At 46.1% G+C, this 15,321-nt stretch overlaps 1 pseudogene across 1 annotated transcript in view; it reads right to left on the minus strand.

Annotated features, from left to right (window-relative positions):
- Window positions 1-15,321, minus strand: part of LOC309557748 (protein mono-ADP-ribosyltransferase PARP15-like) — a 95,311-nt pseudogene that overhangs the window by 47,269 nt on the left and 32,721 nt on the right. The window contains exons 3-4 of the transcript XR_014226198.1: window positions 10,777-10,839; window positions 10,401-10,583 (exon numbers count right to left, since the gene is read on the minus strand). The product of XR_014226198.1 is annotated as a protein mono-ADP-ribosyltransferase PARP15-like (transcript). The remainder of the gene's footprint in view (window positions 1-10,400; window positions 10,584-10,776; window positions 10,840-15,321) is intronic.

Consider the following 15,321-nt stretch of genomic DNA (forward strand, 5'->3'; position numbering starts at 1 on the left):
GAGGCTGAGGGTATTCCCCCATATAGGAGAGCCGTGGTGGATAAGATTCTGCAGATGGGGTTTAAACCTGCAGATATCTTTGCCCTGATCAGTCCGACCGGCTCCTATGAGTATGACTTGTCCTTTGTCTGTCCGGAGTCTTTGGACATATTTTGGGAGAAATATGAGCATGTGTGTAGGAGCCTGCCGGACTGGAAAGGGCTCATCCCCAAAGTTGTGTCACGTCAGCCACTCATTAAAATGGTGACAATTCTTGTTCGCAATGAGTCCATACCACAAGGGGATTTATCATGTATGGCTGAGGAGATATGGAGACATCCTGAGCCCCTTACAGAAAATTATGGATGATCGAGGAATATGGACGGGGGGGTGGTCTGTGCAGCTAAAACTGAGGGTTATTGACAATGTCATCCAGCATCTGCCATCCTCAGCTTTCCTGGGGAGGGACAGACTAACCATATTCTATCCAGGCCAGCCAAAGCTGTGCAATAAGTGTGGGGATAAAGGGCACTTTGCATCCTCCTGTCCAGTAATGAAATGCTCTCTGTGTCAGGATTTAGGGCATTTGGCAAAAGATTGCAATATTATAAGGTGCAACTTGTGCAATGCGGTTGGGCATCCTTATAGTCAGTGTCCTGAGGCAATGCATAACCAGCCTGAGCTCATGAGAGAGTTCTTCCGCCTGGACATGGAGGATGCTCAGAGCTCAGCAGCTAGGGTGCCTGCGATTCCCCCCGAGTCTGTACCAATGCCTAGTGTGCCTGTCTCTTCCCAGTCTGTGGTGCCCCAGTCTGTGCCGATTCCCAGTGTGTCAGTGTCTTCCCAGTCTGTGGTGCCCCAGTCTGTGCATTTGCCTAGTGTGCCTGTGTCTTCTCAGTCTGTGGTGCCCCAGTCTGTGCCAATTCCCAGTGTGTCAGTGTCTTCCCAGTCTGTATGTAAGTATCAGTTACTGAGAGTGTGTCCAATCCTTCTGTGTCTATGTCCTCCAAAATTGCAGAGGCGGCAAGAGGTGCTGAGGCAGGGGCATCAAGTACAGTGCCAGTCCCCTCCCCCCCTAGACATTGCAGGGCTTCTATTAGGGACCATGGGGTGCAGAGGAGTGGGGAGAATGGTGAAGAGGCTGGCCTGGTGGCAGATAAGGTAAGGGAGGGGGGTGAAGGGGAGGGTAAGAGTGGGGAAACTGTTATTTCCAATTTGTCCAAGGATGATGTGGAATGGTTGGAGGAGAAAAGGAGGAAGGGCAAAAGAAGGAAAAAAAAGTGTTCAGCTACCCACAGTCCTGAGGTTTTGCCTTTGACAAATACGTTTGGGGTCCTGTCAGATGATGACGATGAATGGGACTCGTTGAGCACAGCGTCTTCTATGGATGATGAGTCCCAGGGTGCAGTGAAGCGCACTGGTTCTCCAGGGGGAGAGAGTAGTCAGCCTAAGAAACGGCTGCCTCAATTATCCTCCGTTAAAAGTGGCAACCAATAATGTTATCAGCTGAAAATCAGTCATAAAATATAATTTTTGATAAAAGGCTTCATGCATGGTGACGGTGATGTTTCTTAGTCTGGCTCTCTCGTAGGGTTTATGCTGTGCGCAATTTGGTTTATTTATTATGTTCTTGTTTTGTATAGTTATATTCAATTATTTTGTAAATATGTTATTTATAATTTATTTATTATGGTTTTATTGTATATAAGTTGTTGTTTGTAAGAATTTCCAATAAACAAAATTAACCCCTCATAATGGGCACAGCAGGTGTACAAACCCGGGAACTCAGCACAGGGATGGTGGGAACCCCTCATAATGGGCACAGCAGGTATACAGACCCGGGAACTCAGGACAGGGATGGTGGGAACTCCTCATAATGGGCACAGCGGGTGTACAGACCCGGGAACTCAGCACAGGGATGGTGGGAACCCCTCATAATGGGCACAGCAGGTGTACAGACCCTGGAACTCAGCACAGGGATGGTGGGAAACTGCCATTCCACTCCCTGACAGCGAGGTGTGAGGTTGCTGATTCCTTAGCTCGTGTGCTTCCAGAAGCCAGGGGCTAGAGTTGTTTCTCTGCCCCAGGAGGGATGCTGGATCCTGGGGAGGACCCCGGCGGGGGCCCCCTGGATAGGCCTGAGACTAGGCCTCGGCCTATGGAAGACATGGAGCTCGGCCCAAGGAGGGGTGAATCCCTATCTACCTTTAGACGGAGGATTGTGGACAAGCTGACAAGGATTGAGAAAGAGGAGGAGAAATTGGCAGCTTTAAAAACTGAATTTAAAAAGAAAAAGTTGTATTGTGCCAAACTGTACAGTAAGAAGAGACCGGCTCTGAGGCCTGAATTAAAGGACTTGGAGCAAGCTTTGAGGAAGCAGAAAGAGTTGGTGAGCTCTCTGAAGGAAAGTAGCGGAGCTTTTAAGGAAAAATACAGGAATGAGGAACGTTTCAGCCGTATGAGGAGAGGAACCGTTTCCAGCATGGAGAGTGACCCAGCCAGTGAAGAGATGCAGGTACCGACAGAGTCAGCAGAGAGTGAGAAAGTGGGCCCGGAGGATGAGCCCAGCTCTTCAACACCTCAGACATCTGCTGAGCCCCCAATGGCGGAGGCCTCTGTCTCCCTCCCTCTGCAGCAGCAATGTGGAACATCTGAGCAGGAGGTTGAGGGGGGTACTGGCATGTTGGAGTTCATCGCTGAGCTGGAAACCCCTCTGGATGGAAGAAAGTTACATTTTTCTGCGGATTCCTCAGATGAGGAGATGGATACCGTTCCTCGCCCTATGAAAGAGAGACCCGTGGAGAGAGGAAGATTCACCATTAAGCCTGCAACAACCAGGAGGGAGTTTGATCCCACCATCAGCCATGACACTGCAGAGGTAACACAGCAAGCAGGTACAGTGTGTGTGCAAAGTGGTGATATGAACTTTATTAATGACAATGTGCTTGCTGAGGGTTGTAGTGCTATGGGCTGTCAGCCCACACCCATAGACAATGTGCAGCATGCAGTGCAACCTGATGCACCTGCTAAAAAAACTTTAAATGCGATTGGTGGGAAAACTGAAAATAACTTTGAGCTTTTGGTTGAAGTGTCTGCAGAGAGGAGCACCACGGACATTGCAAAGGCTTTTCCTGACCCAGATAAAGCTGTTGTTCCTGAAAATGGTGCAGGAGATGCTGGGAGCAGTAGTGCTACAACTGTTGGGGATTCTGCAGTAAAAAAAACTGTGATTGAACCCAGGAAAGCAGCTGAGTGCTTAGAGAAGGGGGAGGGGGTGGGTCTTGTCTCTGCTGCTCCAAAGACTGCAAGGGTTGATTCAGGCTCCTTGTCAGCAGGTGTGGTTGTGTCTAAGGACAATGCTGTAATTACTGGTATGTCTGGGAGGAAAACCTATGCTGGTGCTGCTACAGGATCTGGTAGGGGGGAGCATGGAAATGGTTTATCTTCCTCACTATTTAAAAGGAGGAATGTGGTTCAGCTCAGATGGGAAGGCGAAGGTATTCCCCCATATAGGAGAGCTGTGGTTGATAAGATTCTGCAGATGGGGTTTAGACCCGAAGATATCTTCGCCCTGATCAGTCCGACCGGCTCCTATGAGTATGATTTGTCCTTTATCCGTCCGGAGTCTTTGGACATATTTTGGGAGAAATATGAACATGTGTGTAGGAGCCTGCCGGACTGGAGAGGGCTCATCCCCAAAGTTGTGTCACGTCAGCCACTTATTAAAATGGTGACGATTCTTGTGCGCAATGAGTCCATACCACAAGGGGATTTATCTGTATGGCTGAGGAGATATGGAGACATCCTGAGCCCCTTACACAAAATTATGGATGACCGAGGAATATGGACGGGGGGATGGTCTGTGCAGCTAAAACTGAGGGTTATTGATAATGTCATCCAGCATCTGCCATCCTCAGCTTTCCTGGGAAGGGACAGGCTGACCATCTTTTATCCAGGCCAGCCAAAACTGTGTAATAAATGTGGGGATAAAGGGCACTTTGCATCCTCCTGTCCAGTGATGAAATGCTCTCTGTGTCAGGATTTAGGGCATTTGGCAAAGGATTGCAACATTATAAGGTGCAACTTGTGCAATTCGGTTGGGCATCCTTATAGCCAGTGTCCCGAGGCAATGCATAACCAGCCTGAGCTCATGAGAGAGTTCTTCCGCCTGGACATGGAGGATGCTCAGAGCTCAGCAGCTAGGGTGCCTGCGATTCCCTCTGAGTCTGTGCCAATGCCCAGTGTGCATGTGTCTTCCCAGTCTGTGCGTTTGCCTAGTGTGCCTGTGTCTTCCCAGTCTGTGCGTTTGCCCAGTGTGCCTGTGTCTTCCCAGTCTGTGCGTTTGCCTAGTGTGCCTGTGTCTTCCCAGTCTGTGATTTCCCAGTCTGTGCCAATTCCCAGTGTGTCAGTGTCTTCCAAATCTGTGGTGCCCCAGTCTGTGCGTTTGCATGTATCAGTTACCGAGAATGTGTCCAATCCTTCTGTGTCTATGTCCTCCAAAATTGCAGAGGCCGCAAGAGGTGCTGATGCAGGGGCATCAAGTGCAGTGCCAGTCCCACCCCCTCGACATTTCAGGGCTTCTATTGGGGACCAGGGGATGCAGAGGAGTGGGGAAAATGGTGAAGAGGCTGGCCTGGTGGCAGATAAGGTAAGGGAGAGTGGGGGTGAAGGGGAGGCTAAGAGTGGGGAGACTGTAATTTGCAGTTTGTCCAAGGATGATGTGGAATGGTTGGAGGAGAAAAGGAAGAAGGGCAAAAGAAAAAAAAAAAGGTGTTCAGTTGCCCAAAGTCCTAAGGTTTTGCCCTTGAAAAATAAGTTTGGGGTCCTGTCAGATGATGACGATGAATGGGACTCGTTGAGTACGGCGTCTTCTATGGATGATGAGTCCCAGGGTGCATTGAAGCGCACTGGTTCTCCAGGAAGAGAGAGTAGTCAGGCTAAGAAACGGCTGCCTCAATTATCCTAATGGCAGTTCCCACTCCGTTAAAAGTGGCAACCATTAATGTTGCCAGCTTAAAATCAGTGAGTGCTCGTCATATGGCCTTATTTTTGCTCAGCGAGTTTGATGCTGACATTTTGTTTTTGCAAGAGACCCATCTCAGTAATCTGGCTGATATACATCTGGCAAAGAAGGAGTGGAAGCGTGGTCCCTCCTTTTGGTCTCTTGCGGCCGAGCCTTACAGCGGGGTTGCGGTCCTTTTTTCTGGTATGGTAACATGCCGACGGGTAATTGAGGTAGAGATTGGGAGATGCATGATTTTGGATGTCTCTGTGAGGGGGCAGGACCTGCGCCTGATTAACATCTATGGTCCCCAGACAAAATGGGACAGGAAATGCCTCTTTACAAAGATTAAGCCTTTTCTTTTTACGGCTCAGCAGGTTATCTTTGGAGGTGACTTCAACACCATTACTAGGCCTAAAGACAGGAGAGGTTTCAGAGATAAGCTGGGCTATGACAGCCTTTTCCTGAATGCAATGGTTAGGGAAGCAGGTCTGGTAGATGTGCACATTAAGCGCTGCCCAGACAGCACGGGGTTCACTTTTCAGCGAGGTAATAGTCAGAGTAGGATAGATAGGTTTTTTTTAAAGGAGGACTCTGCTTTTTCGGCACCTGTTTGTCGGGCAGTGGAGTTTTCTGATCACTGTATTCTATATTTGACTCTGAATGCCTCAGGCGTGCCACCTAGGGGGAGGGGTATCTGGAGATTGAATTCGGCCCTCCTGGATGACGAGGAAGTAAGACAATCCTTTGAGGAATTTTTTCAGGCACAGGTAACTATCCTAGACTTTTGCAACAGTAAGTCAGAATGGTGGGAGCTTATAAAACAGCGGACTGTTAGGCTTTTCAAGGCCATAGGGAGAAAGAGACAGCAAGATAAGTATATCACCTACCAGCGTTTGCGGAGGAAACTTGACCGCCTTGTATCGAATGGAGGAGATTCTGGGGCGATCTCTGAGGTGAAGCTCCTCCTGAGGACCCATCAATATGACCGGCACGCCTCTTTGGTTCAGGAAAGGGACTATGGGAAATACCATTCGCCTGACCCTTACCAGAATTGTAAACAGAGCGTAGCAGTTAAGACGGTCAATGGCCTGAAGGACAGTACGGGCTCTCTGACGAAGTCTAGGTCAGGGATCCTGGAGGTCGTCAGGTCATACTATGCTGATCTCCTGGGAGGAAAGAACCTTGATCGGACAGGGATGTTGAGTTTTTTGGACTCTACGCCAGGTCTGGAAAATATTGTTCCTTTGATGAATTTGACAGATGAAATCACTGCAGATGAGGTGATCCAGGCTATTGATAAACTAGCCATCAGGAAAACGCCAGGGCCAGATGGTTTGACAGCCGAATTTTATAAATGTTTTAAGAAGATCCTGGCTTCACACCTTGCGGAGGTTTTTAATGGCTGTTTGCATGAGGGTTCTCTCCCTCCTTCCATGAGGCAATCTGCAGTGGTTCTTCTGTCAAAGGGCAAAGATCCTTCGATGATTGAGAATTGGCGCCCCATTAGCCTTCTTAATGTCGATAGAAAGATACTGGCAAAGATTTTTTTCTGGCGATTATCATCAGTGGCAGGCGATTTGTTATCCCATCACCAGCACTGCGCAATCCAGGGTAGAAGCACTTTCTCAGCTGTGTTAGCTGTCCGGGAGGCCTTGGAGCGTTGTAGGGCTGCTGGTTGGGGTAAATATCTGCTGACATTGGATCAGGCTAAGGCCTTTGATAGGGTTAATCATGAGTACCTATGGCTCCTTCTTGGCAAGTATGGCCTGGAGGGGGGTTTCATTGATTGGCTCAAGATTTTGTACAAAGGGGCTGAAAGCTTTCCTCTGGTTAATGGTTGGGTTGGGCAGCCCTTTGTGGTTGGCTCAGGTGTGCGTCAGGGGTGTCCTTTGAGTCCTCTGCTATATGCGTTTGCAATCGACCCCTTCATTAGAAGGCTAGAGAGTGGACCATTGTGTGGGGTACCTTTGGGCATCGCTGGTGAGCCTCCTTTGAAGGTTGTGGCTTATGCTGATGATGTTTCTGTTTTTGTCTCTGGGACTGGGGAAGCGCAGGAGGTGGTCTCAGTGACAAGGCAGTATGCGGAAGCATCAGGTTCAAAGGTCAACCAGGACAAGTGTGAAGCTTTCTGGATGGGCGTGGAAGGTGAGAGCTTTGTTCTCCCGGATGACTTCCCGGAGCCCCAACAAAAAATTAGAGTTCTAGGCATTGAATTTGGCCCAGGTGACTATGGTCATGCAAATTGGGTGAGCAGGCTGGAGAATGCCAATGCCAAGGTGGCGAGCTGGAAAAGTTGGCGGTTTTCCTTAAGGGAAAAGGTTGATCTGATCAAAGGTTACCTGATTCCAATTTTTCTGTATGTCAGTTTTGTCTGCATTTTGCCAGTGTCTCTCTATACCAGGATCTATAGTTGTTTCTTCCAGCTGTTATGGGGAAACAGAATAAACCTTGTCAAAAGGAGTGTGACTTATCTTCCTAGGCGGGAGGGTGGTCTAGGAATGATCAACCCTGTAGTCTTTTTCTCTCTGATGTTTGTAAAGTACAACCTTGGTAACATGTTGGCAGAGAGACCGCCTGGGTGGGTTGGTATTTTCCAGTCCTGGTTTAGGCCCTTTCTGCGAAACTGGGAAAATGGTGGGCCAGTGAAAAGCCTGAGGGTCAAGCATGATAAGCTCCCGACTTATGTTGCCCCGTGTTTGAAAATACTTCGGCAGTGGCAAGTAACGGCAGGGGAGATCAGATCTCTTCCAAGGAAACTTCTTGAGAAGCGGATCATGAGCTCTGTTTTTTGCGAACCACTGGCCTTAAGGGATTGCCCAAGCCTAGTTTTGGGGGAGGGTTTGCGTTTGATTAATTTGGAGAGAATCCCAATGAAGTTTAGGGATCAGGCTTGGCTCGCTTTCCATGGAAAACTATATGTGAAGGGCAACCTGAAGTTTCTCTCTGTGAGTGATCGTGGCTGCCCGAGAGTAGAGTGTGGAGGTGCGGTGGAGTCCATGGATCATTTTTTGCTTCAGTGCCCTTTTAATATAGAGGTGTACAAGAGGGTAGGGAGGGCTCTGAGTGTACCCTTCCTCCCCCATATGAGTTATGCAGAGTGGGTGTATGGGGCATTCCAGACTCGCCGGGATTATGATTTGGAAACACTTTTTTTAGTTAGTGTAGTAGTCCGTTATTTCACGTGGAGTGCACGGTGCCAGGTATCCTTACGGAGTAAAATCCTCCCTGTTGAGGTGGTGGTGCAGAACATTCTGGGTGAGGTTGGGAAGATTCGAGGTCTTGAGAAAGACAGGTGGCAGCAGGAGGCCTGGATAAAGGCGTGGAGGAATATCAGGACTCTGTAGCTGCTGCCTGTTGATCTCGGGGTGTGCGGCTTTTCTTTCTGTCCTTGCTTCACTCCCCTAGATTTTCAGATAAAATATATTTTTGATAAAAGGCTACATGCATGGTGACGGTGATGTTCCTTAGTCTGGCTCTCTCATAGGGTTTATGCTGTGCGCAATTTGGTTTATTTATTATGTTCTTGTTTGGTTTTTGGTTTTGTATAGTTATATTTAATTATTTTGTAAATATGTTATTTATTAATTTATTTATTATGGTTTTATTGTATATAAGTTGTTGTTTGTAAGATTTTTCAATAAACAAAATTAACTCCTCATAATGGGCACAGCGGGTGTACAGACCCGGGAACTCAGCACAGGGATGGTGGGAACCCCTCATAATGGGCACAGCAGGTGTACAGACCCTGGAACTCAGCACAGGGATGGTGGGAACCCCTCATAATGGGCACAGCAGGTGTACAGACCCAGGAACTCAGCACAGGGATGGTGGGAACCCCTCATAATGGGCACAGCAGGTGTACAGACCCCGGAACTCAGCACAGGGATGGTGGGAACCCCTCATAATGGGCAAAGCAGGTGTACAGACCCTTAAACTCAGGACAGGGATGGTGGGAAGCCCCCCCCCCCAGCTTTCAGCTGCTGCATAGAAAGCTATTTAGGGCATCAGTTTTTGCAATTGCCCCCAGCAGCATTGATCACCCCCTCCTATCCGCTATCTTATTCCCCCCCAGCTGCCCAGGCCTCCCTGTTTGCCGGCCCCTTTCTTTTCTAAATGAACACAGTGAGTGAGTGGACGTCACTCACTGTGTTCATTCTTAATTGAAGCATAGGAAATCGTCTTTACTATACTTCATTTTGTGAATGAATTGTAAGCCTCTGTATAGAGCTCCCTGTTTATTCATCTTCAGTGCAGCTGAGGCAACATAGAAAGAAATTGAAGAATCTGTGTCCTCAATTCCTTTCTGTTTAGACCCCTGATATTTCACCAAAGCCCCCCAACAGGGCTGTTAAAAAAATGTCAAAAATAATAAAAAAAATAAATTTGTAATAATTAAAAAATTGTAAAAAATAAAATAAAAAAAACTACTGACACTGTCCACCATGGGTGGAGCTTGAGGGGTCGCAATGGCGACCCCACCCATTCTCTAGGGTGCCCCGTGCAGCCTCCCTGTCACATTCAGTTTCACACTGTGTCACTGGGGAATGGTGCTTGCAACGTCACCCTGCTTAGGTCCTAGGCCCTCTGAGTTTCCAGTTTCACCAACACAGGGTGATGGGGCCCCCAGTACAGCCCCTCCCTTCCCACCCTGCTCAACTGTGCAATTGCACACGTGGTGGGGCAGGCATGCCACACTCTGAGCTGCTGGGTAAAAGCAGTGTGCTTATATTTAAATATGGAAGTCAGAGGGCCCATCCCGGGGGAAGGCCCGGGCCAGGCACTCTGAGTTTCCTCTTTTACATTTAAGCACACCACTTTCACCCAGCAGCTCAGAATGAAGTAACGGGTGGTAGTGGGGGGCCTGGATCAACTTTTGCATTGGGGCCCACAAGCCTCAAGCTACAGCTCCACCTGGCACCATACATTCCACATAAAGTAACTATGCATTCCATGATATGTTTTGCCTGGAATAATCCCATTACTCATTTGTTGAGACAATGTCACACTTGTGATTCTAAAGGTAAGACTGCCATGGAGGACAGAGGAGAAGGTGAAACACCCACCGGCTGCATGAGTAAGGCATACAGGCAGGTGAGTGTTGTTCCCACACATTTTAGCCATTCTGCAGGAAAATGTTAGAATTTGTGTTTTATTGAGAGATTTTTTAGCAGTAGTTTTAGGGTATATCGCACCTTTCAGAAACAGTACACGGTCAGGTCCTGTTCATGCAAATGTGATGAAAACGGCAGCATAACTTAATTTGCTGCTTTCTGCATGTTCAGAGTTAGATGTGTAGAACACCTTCTTGTGCAGTGATTCCCAAACTAAGTAATGTGGTTTTTAGGTGCGGCTAAAAGGAAAACTTACTTCATCTTGCACATAGAAAGTAGAACTGTCTGTGATGCATTGATCATACCTGTTCCCAGAGCGGGGAAGGTGACAGAAGTGGCTTGAAGGTTCTCACACTCCTGTAAGGCATCTAGAACTATTTTCTTAGTGGTTTTTGGACCAGTTGGTCCTATCACATGGATAATCCATACACATGATTGTCGGAGCTTTCCAGACCCAGTAATGACGTATCCTTTATGAGGTCCGGAACCTGTCAGAAGTGGAAAGATACAAAAATGTACATGGCATGGTCTTTACTGGCACCTTATGAGCATCCATCAACCATATTAACCCCACTGCTTGAAGCCCATTTCCCTCTATATCTTCCATACATACTGTATGCCACATTCTATTGGTACATTGTCCGAAAAATACAATAACAATGGTCCAATGCAGAGCTTTACCCTGTGCCTTAGCAGATGATGCAATAGGTGGTCCAGCAGCTTCCAGAATTGCTTTTGAAACTCCTAGAAATAAAAATATAAAACATAATAAAGGAAATATGTGATTTTTTGATGCTTGGCGGGTTTCTCATCCAGTCGAACAACAATATACAGACTACTCCCATCTCTATTTTACTCATTCCCATATTGATTACTTTTTCATCAATAGTCCAACCTTGAGGATGTTGGAAGCCTCACATATCCTCCCTATTTCATGGTCGGGTCACACCCTTATCCTACTAACCTGATCACTGCATTCTGCTCAAATTATAGCTTGTCACTGGCAACTAAATCAGTTTTTACTTAAACATGACCCATCTACCATGGAACTGGAGTCTTCTCTAAAACTATATTTTGCGGTAAATCAGGCTCCTTAAATTTCCACTAACACTCTTTGAGAGGGAACACAAAGTGGCAGTGAGAGGCCAGTGTATATCCCTACCTACATCCCTAAAGAAAAATGCCATGGCAGCTTAACAACAAGCGAATATAAACTCCAATCCCTCAATACTCACGTTCTTCACCTTCGATTGAGTTATTACGAGAAATAGTAAAATTGAGGACTACCCTAAAAGAGTTAGCATTAGGGAGGGTTGGAAAAACACTTACTCATCTCCCCAAATGTATTGTGATAAGGGGAACAAGGAACACACATTGTTAGCCAACAAGCTTAAAGATAACGTGTGAATGGTAGCCCCTCAAGCTATCAATGATAAGTTAGGGAATCTGCAGTCACACCCCACACATATACAGTAGTTCAGCTATTTAGGGAATATTACACCACCTTATATAATGACACCTCCACACCGCACCTTCCATCCTCCCGAGACCTTCAGGAATGTATACAACAGTATTTTGTGACTAGCAGTATCTCTAGACTATCAGCGTCACCGCTTTGCTCTTTGATATCCTCAGTTGGTCTTTTCTGCTCACCACCCTTGACTCTTGGAAAGGGACCTTTCCTGAGAGCTATTCAACATCTTTATTAGACTCCGTCGGTGCAGTTTAAAATTCTCTACTCCACCTTCTTCCCCCTTCTATATCACCACAGGGATAGGGCAAGGTTGTCCCCTGTTCCCTCTACTATTTGCTCTTTGTATTATGCCTCTAGTGGTTCTCATACGCCAAGATCCTAACATTCATGGTATAATGGTAAGCGGAAGAGAATTTAAAAATTCACTATGTGTGAACAACATCCTTCTTACACTAACCCAACATTGTGTAACATTTCCAAACCTTCATCAAGCTTTGGAGATATATGGATCTTTATCCGGCTATAAGGCTAATACTACCATATCTGAGACCTTGCCTCTAAACCTAACCTCTGCAGAGATTCAGCATCTCACCACTAACTTCCCATATGCCTGGAGAACACCTCAAATAAATATTTGGGAGTCAAACTCAACCCTACATATGAGGGTCTTTATAGGGAAACTTTTCAACCCCATTTTCATGCCATATGTACAACTTTAACGTAAAGGCAACGTCATCATATCTCCTTCCTAGGTCGCATCACCGCCTTTAAAACAACCATTCTCCCCTTGCTCCTCTATCTTTTCCTAATGTTATTTTTCCCAGTGCCTATTACACATCTTAAGAATCCAAATGGATATTCTAAACTTTATTTGGGAATGTAAGAAGCACAGAATACAAAAATCTGTCCTCTTTGTTTCTAAGAATCATGGCGGCCTTGTGCTACGTTATTTGTTAAAATAATACCACACCACCTATCTTTGAGCCACCATCTCTTGGTCAACTCGGTTTGGTTACAATCGATTGAGAGAAATAGAGAAGCTTTGATTGGCACCAATTCACCCCTACAATCTCCTGTGGAACACGAACGTGTCCATTGATTCCATTAATCTTCTCTACACGATGGCCTTTCTCCATACTCTGTGGAGGACACTGAGGCACAATCACACACTTATGTGAGAAGCCTCCTTAAAGTCTGTCTTTCTCTTCAATCCCAAAGTGCCAGAAAGTCTAACTTCTTCTATGTTCCAACCACAGATGTTGTAGAAACTATTTTATTTTGGCCACCTGTTGGATGCTATGAATATAAAACTGCTAACCTTTGATATGCTTAGAGACAGATGTTATTTATCACTTCAAGCATACTTTGGGCACTTACAGATACATCCCTATTCACGGTATATAACCCCCCCTCTCTTCAATTATCAAAAATGAACACCATTTGAACAGTGTTGGCTGACCCTTTGCAAAGGTATCTATAAAATGTGAAATGCCTTTGCAATGCAAGCACTAGGGAAATGCCTATATATGCACAAATGGGAATGGGCCCTGGGAGAGGATGTGATCCTTGAGGACTGGCAGGTTGTTTAGTCCCAGGCAGCAAAAAGCTCACTTTGTACATTGTACAAAAAACTCCTACAAAAGCCTTTGTTTCTGGTATATGACCCCTGCGATCCTCCACTCAATTTACCCCTCGCTGAGTGATTGCTATTAGCGCTGTCTAAAGGATTGGGGTTCCCTTCTCCATACTGTATATATTGCCACTGTCAATGCATTTAACTATATTGGCATTTAGTTCACCAGCTATGGTTCGCCTACTTTAAACATCTCCTCCTGGGCCCACTCTCCTTACTCTTACTCTGTCTAAGCCAGCTAATAAACTAGCATGACAAGTCTTAACAGTGGTGCAGTGTTTGGTGGCCCTACACTGGACAAAACGGGTCCCCCCAGCTGAGGTGTCATTATATGGATTAGGGATGTCTAACTGATGGAGACCCTCATGGCGTGCCTCCATAATACCCAAGACAGACATAATCAAGTGTGGGAAACCTGGCATGCCAGGGAAAATCAGTTTTTGGAAGCCCATAATAACCTTCTTTGTTTTCTTGGTGATAAACTGATGATGGTCGAAGTGTTGAGCTGGTTTTCTGCTTTGTACTGTATATTTTCTATTCTGACTTTATCCTAGTTTTAGTTTCCAGCACTTAAAAGCACCTACACTATTGTATGTTTTGGGCAGTATGACTCTAAAAAGGTGCAGGGTTTGGGGGTTTCTCCATACTCATATTTCCATCTCAAGACCAGAGGATGATTATAGTCTGTTTGCCGTGGGCATTCTCTTATGTGAAGCATGTAGTTAGCTAAAGCCGCCTTTGTTGTTGCTTACTTTAAAGGAGAAGTTCACCTATTAAAAAATAATAAATGGGCATCTTTTTTGCAGGTAAAAAAGTGTGTATTTATTTATTTTATTGGGAGCCTGGAAAGCATTGGACCCATGATCAGCAGATTGTATGTGCAATGCTGGGCTCCTGCATACTCTGTGTGTAAGCTGTTTGGCCGTACATCATACATCATACATCATACGGCGTAGCAGTTACATACTAACAGGAAGCATCAATGAACTACCGCAGTGCTCAACAGCGTCATGATAGTTCATTGAGAAATACAAGCCAGCAAAGGCTGTCGGAACTTAGTAGTTTTCCATTCACAGAGTGCTGTAAATAAATGATGTGGCTGGGCGGGTGGAACCCCGCACGACCATGCTCTTTGCAGATTGTAAAATAAAATTGGTCATATTGGCGAAAAGTAGACAGGAGCTAGTCCTTACAGGTGATGGAGTGGGAGTAGCAAGATAAGTGGCAAGTCCTCAGAAGTAAATGTGGTGTTTTAACCACTTTACAACCGGAGGATTTTGCTGTCTTACGTCTGGGCCACTTTTTGTGATTCGGCACTGTGCGACTTTAATGGACAATTGCGCGGTTGTGCGACGCCGTACCCAAACTAAATTTACGTCCTTTTTTTCCCACAAACAGAGCTTTCTTTTGGTGGTATTTGATCACCTGTGCGATTTTTACTTTTTGCGCTATAAACAAAAAAAGAGCGTTTATTTTAAAAAAATAACAATATTTTTCACGTTTTTTTTATATGAAATTCCCCCCCAAAAAAATGTAAAAATCAAATTTTTTTTAAATTTTTGGCCAATTTGTTTTATGCTACCTATGTTTGGTAAAAAAAAATCACAATAAGCGTATTTTGATTGGTTTGCACAAAAGTTATTGCGTTTACTAACTATGGGAAAGATTTCTGTCATTTTTGGTGTTTTTTTTTTAACGAGTAATGGCGGCGATCTGCGATTTTTTTAGCGGGACTGCGACATTGCGGCGGACAGATCGGACCCCTAACTGACATTTTTGACACTTTTGGGGTTACCAGTGACATTACTGCAGTAATCAGTGCTATACATATGCACTGTTACTGTAAAAATTACACTGGCAGGGAAGGGGTTAATTTTATTGGAGAGGGAGGGGTTAATGTATGCCTGGTGCTTACTGACGTGTGGGGGGGGAGGTGACTGTGTGACACAGGGACAGATCGAGGGTTCAACTATGCTAAACCCTGCAATCTGTCCCTGCCTGTCACTTCAGAGACGATCGGGGAAGAGCGGCGGCGATCGCTCCTCCCCTGGCCCGACTCCCGCTGTGACTGAATACAGCGTGAGTGAGCCTCCAGCGGCGCGCGCGCGCCGCCAAGAAA

The sequence above is a fragment of the Pelophylax lessonae genome (assembly GCF_965119305.1).
Source record: "Pelophylax lessonae genome assembly, chromosome: 6".
In the NCBI taxonomy this organism is placed as follows: Eukaryota; Metazoa; Chordata; class Amphibia; order Anura; family Ranidae; genus Pelophylax; species Pelophylax lessonae.